General features: G+C 50.7%; 1 long non-coding RNA gene across 1 annotated transcript; it reads right to left on the bottom strand.

Annotated features, from left to right (window-relative positions):
* Positions 1-5552: 5552 nt before the first annotated feature.
* Positions 5553-8116, bottom strand: LOC146049755 (uncharacterized). The gene is made up of 3 exons (XR_014466197.1): positions 8059-8116; positions 5956-6068; positions 5553-5667 (listed from the first exon to the last, which is right to left on the bottom strand). It is a non-coding gene; the product is annotated as an uncharacterized LOC146049755 (long non-coding RNA).
* Between the last annotated feature and the right edge of the window lie 2471 nt (positions 8117-10587).

Raw genomic sequence — 10587 nt, 5'->3', positions numbered from 1 at the left:
GACATCTGTCTCCCAGTAGCCTTGATAGTCGATGGGTTGACCATTACTTGCCAACAGGTGGAGCCAAGTGGTGGGGGGTGCGACAATGTTCTCTCTAGGCCAGTGGCGGTCAAATTCCTCTAGCTTGATGGTTGAAACTTGAGAGCCAGTGTCCAGTAGCGCCTCCATTGTCACCCCATCGATCTCAACACTGATGTGGGGGCACTTCCCTACGAAGCGAGGCCACCAGTCTTCTTGCGGGGGACCTAGTAGCGGGTCTCCTCCCGAGGGTCGGTCCTCCTCCTCGGGGTCTCCCCGTTTAAATCGCCCTGAGGGCAGTTTCTCTCAATGTGGCCGCTTTGGTTACATCTCCGACAGATTGGTCTGCCTTCTTCGTCGAACCGATCGGTCGATCGTCTTCCCGATTCTCTGGGCGTACTCCACCGCGGTCTTCCTCCTACTCTTTCTCTTCGCGGTCGCCACTCATTTTGTCTGGCTTCGCTCTGCTCCAGCCTTTGCCCCATTCTGGCGACGTTTAGAGTCAATTCTGTGAGCTTGCTATTGATGGCGGACAATGGATCCGGGCCTGCCGGCGATTGCGCTTCTTGAAGTACTGTTCTCTTCTTCGCACTACCAGGTCCCTGGCGTCTGGCTTCCCAGTGATCTTCCAATTCTTCCTCTTCCGCCGTAGCTCCTTCTTCCGGCTCTTCATTCTGGATTTTTTCCAACACATGTAGTGCTGATTCTTTGAGTTCCTCGAATGTGCAGCCTTGTTCTTGCCACTTTATCATTCGAAGCTGGGCGCGGGTGGTCTCTTCTCTTGCCCCTTCTACGAAGAGGTCTATCAGCATTTCGTCCGCTAGTTGCACTTCTCTTGGGTCTGCGGCTTGGACTGCCTTCATGGCTTCGTGTAATGCCAGTGCGAAATCACGCAGTGATTCTCCCTGTTTCTGTTTCCTGCATATAACCTGCTCTTCAGCATTGGCACGGTTTTGGCATCGAAGATCTTTGCCAGTTTTTTCAAGATCTTGTCCGCCGTCTCCTTGTCGCCTTTCGACCATGATTTTACTTCTCTCAGGGCGGACCCTCTCAGTTGTGCCAGCAGTATTTCTTTGCTTTGTTCCTTGTTCAGTTGGTATAGGGTGAACGTCGAGTTCATGCGGTCCTTGAATGCCTTGAAAGTGCTTGTGCCTTTCGTCCGCGTATCTCCCGAGAATGTGAGGAGCCACGTGGCCCCGAAGTAGTAGGGCATCGTGATCTGTGCCGCCGCTGCTTTCGGTGGTTCTTTGTCTTCCGGTAGTGGTGGGAGACGTCTGCGGGGTGATGGTAGTACCGGTTTCCGACATTTTCCGGTCCTGTTCGTGGACGCCAAAGTTAGATGTGGTGCACCCGAAAAGACGGCCAGTAACCCTTTACCTTTCTCTTGACTGCAGGAGCTTGACCGCGACGTGTCCTTCGGGCTTGAGGCTCGGCTGAGACAGGAATGAGGCTAGAGTAACGGTTCAAGGGTGTTTATTAACAACAACGACAATATCTGAGCCAGATAGCCAGCCGGCTTACCAGCGATATTAATCAGGATGACAAAGTGAAATGAAACTCTATCGAATGCGATATCACAGGATAAGGCACCAGTGACTATCCAATCAGTTCCTAAAGGCAACTTACATGCAATTACAGTGTTTTAGTGTAACATCTAACACTCCATCTTTGGTAGTCACTCTCCTTGGCGTAGCCGACCAACACTGGTACAATCGACCCAATAACGCAGGGACTGGCTTAGGGATAAAGTGACGCTAATTAAAGATTGCAGTCCTGGTGCGAATCCGCTGAGTCGCCAAGGAGCGTGCTAACAACTCTCCCTAATCAATTACCACGTCTAAGGTGGTCAACGCTAAATCAATACATTCACTGTAACGGCAAAATATGGCAACAAGAAGTTATAACAAATTGCTATATCACATCAATCGCAGTATCACTTAAGACCACACGTTAATACTATACTGTAAACACGGTCACGTGACTGGGTACCCAATGAGTGTGTCCTTAACCACTGCCTCTGAGGCAGGCCTGTGCACAGGGCTAGCGTGGAAGTCTGTTAGAGGACTCTATTCCGCTACTGCGCAGTCCTTTAGAACCTGAAACAGTCTCCCTGGTTGGATACCGATGACACGGAAGGAAAAATGTCCTAAATCCGGAAGCAAGTCTCTGCCTGAGGGTTGGCAAGGGGAGTTCCTGATTTGAGCCACAAGATGGCGCTGTAGGACCTCTAATAAGTAAATGACAGTACTCTGTCTAGCGAGGTGGCCTGGTTTCACAGGGCAGGGGCCACTTGGATATCAGGAGAGTTCTTCAGCCACTATGGAGCAATGGGGTCCCTGGGATGGGGGAGTAAAGGTACTAGGCTGACAGTACATGAAGGGGCCTCAGCCAGGAGGGCAAGGTGTCGGTCCTTCTGGGCTGGCCTGTGGTGAGCCTTGGGTAGTGTCCCTGGGTCCCCAAAAGATAGGGGTGAGCTGGGGAATCAGGCTGGCTTGGGGCTGCTGTGCAGCACTTACGTTTAGTTGTGGCACCTGCCGTCTGGGTCCGCTGCTGGGCACTTGCAAGGAGCTGGTCCCTGGAGCTATCTGCCGGGTGCTGCTCTGGCGCTATCTTCCGGGGGGACTGCGGCGCTGCCAGGGCCGCGTCACTCACTCCGGTGGATCTGTGTGCAGCTTGCGTCGGGTCCCTCTGCGGTCAGCTGGACTCGTCTGGCAGGCGTCACCCGTCTCTCCTCGATGACGCAGGGTGCAGGGCAGTGTGCGCTGGGCTTCCTCTCGGTGTAGCAGCCGGGCGCGGGTGACGTACGCTGCCCGAGCTGCTGCTGGATCACGCCGCCTTCTTTCTTCCCCGCCGAATCTTCTCCTCAGCGCCGGACTCTGCTGCGGATCGGGGACCTTCGTGCACGTCACGCACCGCCGGGACCTCTCTCTGCAGGAAACGCTGTTCCTCCTGCGCCACCGAACACTCCTCCCCTCTCCCCTTCGCGCTCTCCTCGTTCCACCAATCACTGGGCGCCTCCGTTCGCGCCCTTCTCCTCCTGCAGGGTTAACCCTTCAAGGTCCTGCGACCCCTCTATGGCAGTGAGTGTGGTTGCCTAGCAACCCTTCGGTGGTGCCTGGTGTGTGTAATATGCTGGGGGGACAGGGTACTCCCAGCCAGGGCAGTGTAAAAGGGGCACCCCCAATGTCTGGGGTGTCACAGTGGGATAAAAGAAAATTGTATACTGGGTTGGGTGGGTGGAATCAACGTGTAATGTGTACACATACACATTGTATACAGGAAGAGGACCAGTGGCGTAACTATAGTCCCGCAGCCCCCGCGGTGGCGGGGAGGCGCTAAGAAGGTGTGGGCGCCGGGGGGTCTGCGGGGCTATAGTTACCTGCTGTTGTCCGCCCGCCGGTGCCTCTGGGTGCGGGGACCCGGGCGGCTGGCTGCTCCTGTGCCGGGTTTTCCGGCTAGCTGTCAGTGTGGCCAGAACGCTCCCCCTCCCCCTGCTGCTCCTGTTGCCGGCCGCCGGGTAGGTGAGACGCGGCTTCTACTTGTAAACACGCTCCCCACATTGGCTGACCGGCTGCCAGCGACGCGCACCCCGCCCGCTGGTACCTCCTGCCGCTGGCGCTTCTGTCGGGTCCCGGACCGGCTGCTAACAGAAAGTGTCACTTTTTATTAGCAGTCGGGAGAGCCGCGGGGACCCGTCAAAAGCGCCAGCGCTAGAAGGTACGGGGGGGGGGGGGTTTGTAGAGCTTGTTAACTATCCTTGGGGGGGTTTGTAGAGCTTGTAAACTATCTTCGGGGGGGGGGGGGGGCGCTGACTAAATTTGTGGCGGGGGGGGGGGAAATTAGTAGTTACGCCACTGAAGAGGACAGAAGCAGAAAGGATTTCAGGAACAAAATTAACCCTAGAATGTCTGTGTGTGTGTGTGTGAATGTGTGTGTGTGAATGTGGTAGGGAACATAGATTGTAAGCTCCACTGGGGCAAGGACTGATGTGAATGTTCAACTATACTCTGTAAAGCGCTGCAGAATATGTGTGCACTATATAATAACTGGTAATAATATTCTCTGTACAGCGCTGCGGAATATGTGTGCACTATATAATAACTGGTAATAATATTCTCTGTACAGCGCTGCGGAATTTGTATGATGGAGCAGATAGGTCTGGGAAGGAGAGGAGCCAGGACTGGGAAGGGGAGGAGTCCGAACTGAAGTGGGAGGGTCAAGATTAAACAGTAAACCGCCCCCCCCTAGAAGAAAAGTCTAGATCCGCCAATGAGTAAGAAGTGGCAGAGTGAGCAGTGGCAGAGGGAGGAGTGGCAGAGGGAGAAGTGGCAGAGGGAGCAGTGGCAGCAGCCAGCCAAGTGGGAGAGGCAGCAGTGGACTGCTGAGGTTGTCCTCCATTACAGGGAGTGGCAGCAGGGTGGCAGGCAGCATGGCCACAGCAAGGCCAGCCCCAGACCAGGCCCTGGCGGACCAGCCCCAGCAGGAGGAGGTAGAGGATCCGCTGGCATCCCCATCGTATACCCAGGACCTATTCCGTACCCCAGAGCAGCTGCAGGAGGGCCACATGTCAGAGGTGGAGGAAGATGGAGGTGAGGAGGAGGAAGACACTAGCATGGAGGAGGAGGGGTACATGGCTGGAGTCGAAAATGAGGAGGAGGAGGTAGAAGCTGGCTACACAAAAAGTGGCCGAAAGGTCAGATTCTCATACGAGGAAAATGCTGCGCTTGTCCGGGCTATCATACCCGTGTTTGACCGGTTACTGGGGAAAAGTCACCACAAGACCACTGCACAGCGGAAAAGGGCTATGTGGAAGGACATCACCCAGGCCTGTGGAAGGACATCACCCAGGCTGATGTGGAAGGACATCACCCAGGCTGTAAGTCAGCACAAGCGCCTGGTCACAATCGTCAAGAAGAGGTTCAACGATATCAAGAGACAGCTCAAAAGTAAAATGGCCATGGAGTTGGAGGAGGCCACCAAGACTGGCGGAGGAAGCCCCACCACTGTCTGCTACACGTCCTATGAGGTCAAGTTAAAGCGAATCATACCTCCTGAGGTCCTGCCTGGTATGCACGCCGCGGATACCAATAGGCCACCGACGCCACCCAAAGCTGGTAAGTGTGACCACATGCAATCTTAAACATACATGGCAATGTTTTCAAACTGTAATGTTCACTTGTATTGTTATGCTAAGTAAAGTGCTTCTGTGGAACTACATAGCCCAGCAAGGTCATGGAAAAAAAATTGCCTGCTCCTACTTTCAAATTGGTCATAATGCTGGGCCTTGTAGTTCCACAACTGCTGATATTGATCAACACTTTAACATTCTGTCTAGCAGCTTAACATGTATGTGGCCCAAAAAAACATTGGTGTACTGGTGGTTTAGCTGCCATGCCTACATACCACAGATTTTCCACCAGTTGTAATGTGACAAAATTCAGGTGTAAAACATATGTCAAATAATGTGGGGACTAAATAATGTAGTCCTTAACCAAAGGAAGTATTGTCCAGTAATGTCATTTCAATGAATATTTGGCATAAATGTTTATCAATTGCAAGGTAGATAATGGCTGCCCATCTTTCCTTTCACAGATTGTCCGTCCCGAAGTGCTCACGCATCACAGAAAAGAAGGCCCGTTGGAGCAGAATCTGTGGAAGCAGGAAAATGTACAAAAAACAGGCCATTACACATAAAGTACACACACCCATGTCACATCAACAATATCTCACACTACATTCATCTCCTGCTGCTACATTGCAACAGAAATGAATGTAATCTGACCTAGCCATCTCACTTATTATTAATGTCAATGTTACATGCAGTATCGGGGTACATGTGTAAGTACATAATACCCCTAGGTATGTGCGTTCAGCATCTCAAGCCCTTTCAAAAAAAGTACTGAAGAGAGACTGGCCTATATATGCATCAGTAATTACCTCTTCATCTGTATCCACAGGTACTGTACAACTAGGAACACAACCAACAGAATCCTCTATTATGATGTTGGACGAAATGGACATCATTCTAGAACCCGTGGAGACCTTTGCGGCTGAGGAGGAAATACAGACATCATCACAGAGTGATCTTCCCCCAAGTGGGGTGACTCCCAACCCACCCACAAACACACCCCATACAGCAGCTTCTGCTGCACAAGTAGCCTGCAAATAGGGAATATCCAGGGGTACATGCGTCACACTTTTCTTCAATTAAGAAAAATTTCAAGGAGTGTACGGGTTGGTGTAGGTACTCATGTGCGCATTGCTTATAGCATTGACACCCGTTTTGCAGATCTTACTTCTGCTGTAAGGGAACAGAATAGCCATATTGGCAGCCTTGCGCAAAGTATAGCTGCACTTAGTCAATCGTGTACAGCGCAGACCAATGCCTTAATAGGTATGCAGGCACAACTTCAGCAGATGGAAGGCAATGTCATAGGTGCAGCAGCATCTACACTGAGTAGTGTATCTAGTACCCCAGTAAGTGGCTCCCCCACTTCCCCACCCCGTCGGAGTATTAGGACCCGGGGTGGCCTGGGTGCAGCTTCAAGAAGTGGTTTAGGGTGGCCTGATGGTGGGAGAAAAGGTACTCTTTACCTAGAACGGCGCCCGCGATCAGAATCGCGGGCGTCGGGGGTAAAAAATCGCGGTCATCGCGGGCATCGCGGGTAAATCGCGGGTACATCAAAATCGGGTACCCGCGATCACCGCGATTTTCCCATAGGGAACAATGTTAAAAAGCCTGATTGACCGCGATTTTGCATTCAATGCCTCAATGCCCGCGATTTTCCCATAGGAATCAATGTTAAATGGGCTACAGAGCCCAAATAGCCCCAATTAACCCTTAAATGTCCCCCCAATTTTTGTACGCCACCCCACGATCCACGCCAACCCGAAGCGTGGCGAGCGCAGCGAGCCCGCGAGGGGCGGCGGTACGCGTCCTCCGACCTTTTCATGCCCTACTATCCACGTCGGCGTGGAGTTGAGAATAGAATAGTGTGGCGAGCGCAGCGAGCCACCGAGCCCGAAGCGTGGCGAGCGCAGCGAGCCCCGCGAGGGGACGCGGATACCTTCACAGGTAAACGCGTCCCTTCGCGGGCTTCACAGGTGTCCGCGTCGCCACGGACACCTGTGAAGTCCGCGAGGGGACGCGTATAACTGTGAAGGTATCTGCGTCCCCTCGCGGGGCTCGCTGCCCTCGCCACGCTTCGGGCTCGGTGGCTCGCTGCGCTCGCCACACTATTCTATTCTCAACTCCACGCCGACGTGGATAGTAGGGCATGAAAAGGTCGGAGGACGCGTACCGCCGCCCCTCGCGGGCTCGCTGCGCTCGCCACACTTCGGGTTGGCGTGGATCGTGGGGTGGCGTACAAAAATTGGGGGGACATTTAAGGGTTAATTGGGGCTATTTGGGCTCTGTAGCCCATTTAACATTGATTCCTATGGGAAAATCGCGGGCATTGAGGCATTGAATGCAAAATCGCGGTCAATTAGGCTTTTTAACATTGTTCCCTATGGGAAAATCGTGGTGATCGCGGGCATCGCGTCGCGGCCGTTTATGTGCTGCCCGCGATGTCGCGATCACCGCGATGGGCGCCGTTCTAGGTAAAGAGTACCGGAGAAAATAATGTATATTTTTTCTACATTTTTAATTTGCATCTAATATGCAATACATCTTGTTACATCCCCCGACAGTTCGAATGTTTGAGTGACAAAAATGCAGGTTGTTTATGACATACTATACTGCAGTAAAAATGTCTAAATGCATACCATTTTGTCGGTGTATTATTTTTAAAGCAATTGTTGTGTGAAATATGACATAGTGTAATGCTATATGACAATGGGATTGCTGAAAAGTAGTGTTGGGTAACTTCTGGCCCGTCAAAGGTTGTGGAACTACATATTCCAGCAAGCTCTGGCACTCATTGTTTGGACTGTAATGGTTATAGTGTGTCAGGGCATGCTGGCACGTGTAGTTCCACAACACCAGGTGAGGCATGTTTTAGAGCAAAATTAATTCATACATGTTACAAATGTACTTACAAGGTTGATTACAGCAAGGGATAGGTCAGCACCACCAGCTGCATCAGTTGGGCTCTGTGTATTAGGCTAAATGTTGGTGGAAACAGATGGTATTGCTAAATAATTTGTTTATGAGTACACTTACAGCAAAGGTACATGTTGGAATGCAGGGCACATGTGCTTACCAGAAAAGTATCGCCTGATGATTTGTGTATGCACCAGATTCCCCCTCTGCGTACCCCTCACTACCCGAGGTGTGGTAGGTTGGGCTTCCTGCACGACTGCTGCATTTTCCTCCTCCACATAGGTAGGTTGGGACAGGGCTATGTTGTGTAAAATGCAGCAAGCCTGGACAATCATCACTACTTTTGCTGGGTGGTAAAGCAGCGTACCCGATGACCGGTCCAAACACCGGAATCTACTTTTCAATACGCCAAATGTACACTCCACCACATTGCGGGTTGCAATATGGTATTCATTATACCGGTGCTGTGCAGGGCCCTCTGGGGAGCGCAAAGGTGTCATGAGCCAGGAAACACACCCATATCCTGAGTCACCTAAAACACAGATAGGAAGTTATTGCCTTATATGGTAAGGTATGTGCATTGTGCAAACAGGAGACACTGGGACAAGAGCAATATGCTTGTGAAACTGGAAACACACACATTTGAGCAGGTACAAATAAGGACAGAGAGGGTAATATGTAAAAATGTACTTACCAAGTAGCCAGCCCTCTGGTATTTGTTGTTGGTTGAATCGATTGCAGAGGGCTGAGTGCCTCAGAATATAGGCATCATGGCAGTTCCCAGGGAAGCCTGCTACAACACTTAGGATTTTGAGATGAGCATCACATACCACCTGAACGTTCAAAGAGTGCCGCCCACCCCGATTGACATAGACGTATCCCCACATGTGCGGTGCCCTAATCCCAATGTGTGTGCAGTCTATCGCTCCCAGCACGTGAGGGAATGCTGAGAGTCTATAGAAAGCCACCTTGTGGTCCTGCCACTCCAACTCAGAACGTGGGAATCTGATGTATGTCCGCCACAACTTCTTTAAAGCAAGTAACACTTGAGTAAAATGCTTAGAGAAAGTGGGCTGTGATACCCCCAAGGACCATGAGGTCACAGACTGAGTGGAGCCTGTGGCCAAATAGTAGAGGGTACACATTAATTTCTGCAGCCCAGACACTGCATAGTTGCCTCCCCCGAAAGGGTCCAAATCATCTCTCACCTGCTCATATAAGTCCAACAGGTTAATGCGGTTCAGCCTAAACATCCCCACAACCTGTTGATCCGAGAGGGAGTCCAGGTACAGCTGAGCACGATACATACGTGGGGTTTGCAGTAGTCGGGGGGCTACCTGGATCTGGTGTGCAGCTTCCTCCCTCCTGCGCAGCTCCTCCAAATGGGCCACATCACAAATCAGCAACTCCAAACCACTCTGCAAAATCTCCATGTTTCAAACCCTCACAGGTTTCCTTAATGATGTTGGGGTATATGTAGGGGTGTTTCTGAGTGAAATTGAGTGCACCTGTGTTGAAATTAACCATTTGTGCACTTGACCAAAGTGAGTTCTGGGCCAAATCCCCAACAGAACCTGGTCTGAAAAAAGTGCGATTATTAGACACCTTAAAAGTGCGATTTGCGAAAACGCATCCCATTAAATAAGCGATTTCTATACTTTTCTGTACGAAAACATCTGGATGCGATAAAAATGGGAATTTTTCTCACACTTTCGGTCCGCATGAGTTATCGCACATAATATGCGATATCGGTCCCTTAGCGCATCCTATTAAATATGCGATTTCAAGGAAAAATGCAATGTCGCCATTTTTTTTACTAATATTCGCCAAAAAACACACATCTCATCCCATAGAATGTCACCCATAGTGTTCTCAAACTCCACAGCACAACTAAACGTCTACTGTCTGCAATACAGGATTATACACAGGAGCTGGAATCCTTCTGTTCTCATCCCCACACAGCGATTTACCTATCATTACACAAAGGATACAATCACTGCCAGAGGCAACAAATATCCTCTCTCACAGATTCACTTTTGGAGGACAATTTTGGGGTCACTCAATCTTATATTCCTTTTGCCTTCAAGCATCTCATGTGGGTGAAATCTGAATAATCTTATTTGGCAGCCCACTGAGGTTTAACCTTAGCTTAGAATGTGTTGTCAGGGTAGGATACACTGGCTGAATAGATGCACACCACTGAGACGCTGTACGCCGTAGCCTTTAACCCTTTTATCACCTGGCATTCTTAAAATATACCTCAATGTACAGAACTGTAATAGAAAACACCCAAACTGAATTTATCCACATTCATCAAATACAGTGACAGGCATGGATGTCCACTGAAACCAGATTTACAACCTATGCTAAAGCAAGTCTCCATACGCATATGTGAGTATTCGCCCAATGCTGTGACATAGCAATCTGTGAACTCCAACATTACATGCCCAGTATGCATCCCAGCATGCAGTGCAATGAGCACTCTCATGCACCAAATACAATAGTGCAAAGAGGAGAACAGAAAT

This window comes from Crinia signifera, chromosome 12 (genome assembly GCF_055691185.1).
Source record: "Crinia signifera chromosome 12, ASM5569118v1, whole genome shotgun sequence".
NCBI classification, from domain to species: domain Eukaryota; kingdom Metazoa; phylum Chordata; class Amphibia; order Anura; family Myobatrachidae; genus Crinia; species Crinia signifera.
The sequence above is the reverse complement of the archived record's forward strand: the minus strand, read 5'-3'. Positions and strand labels throughout refer to the sequence as shown.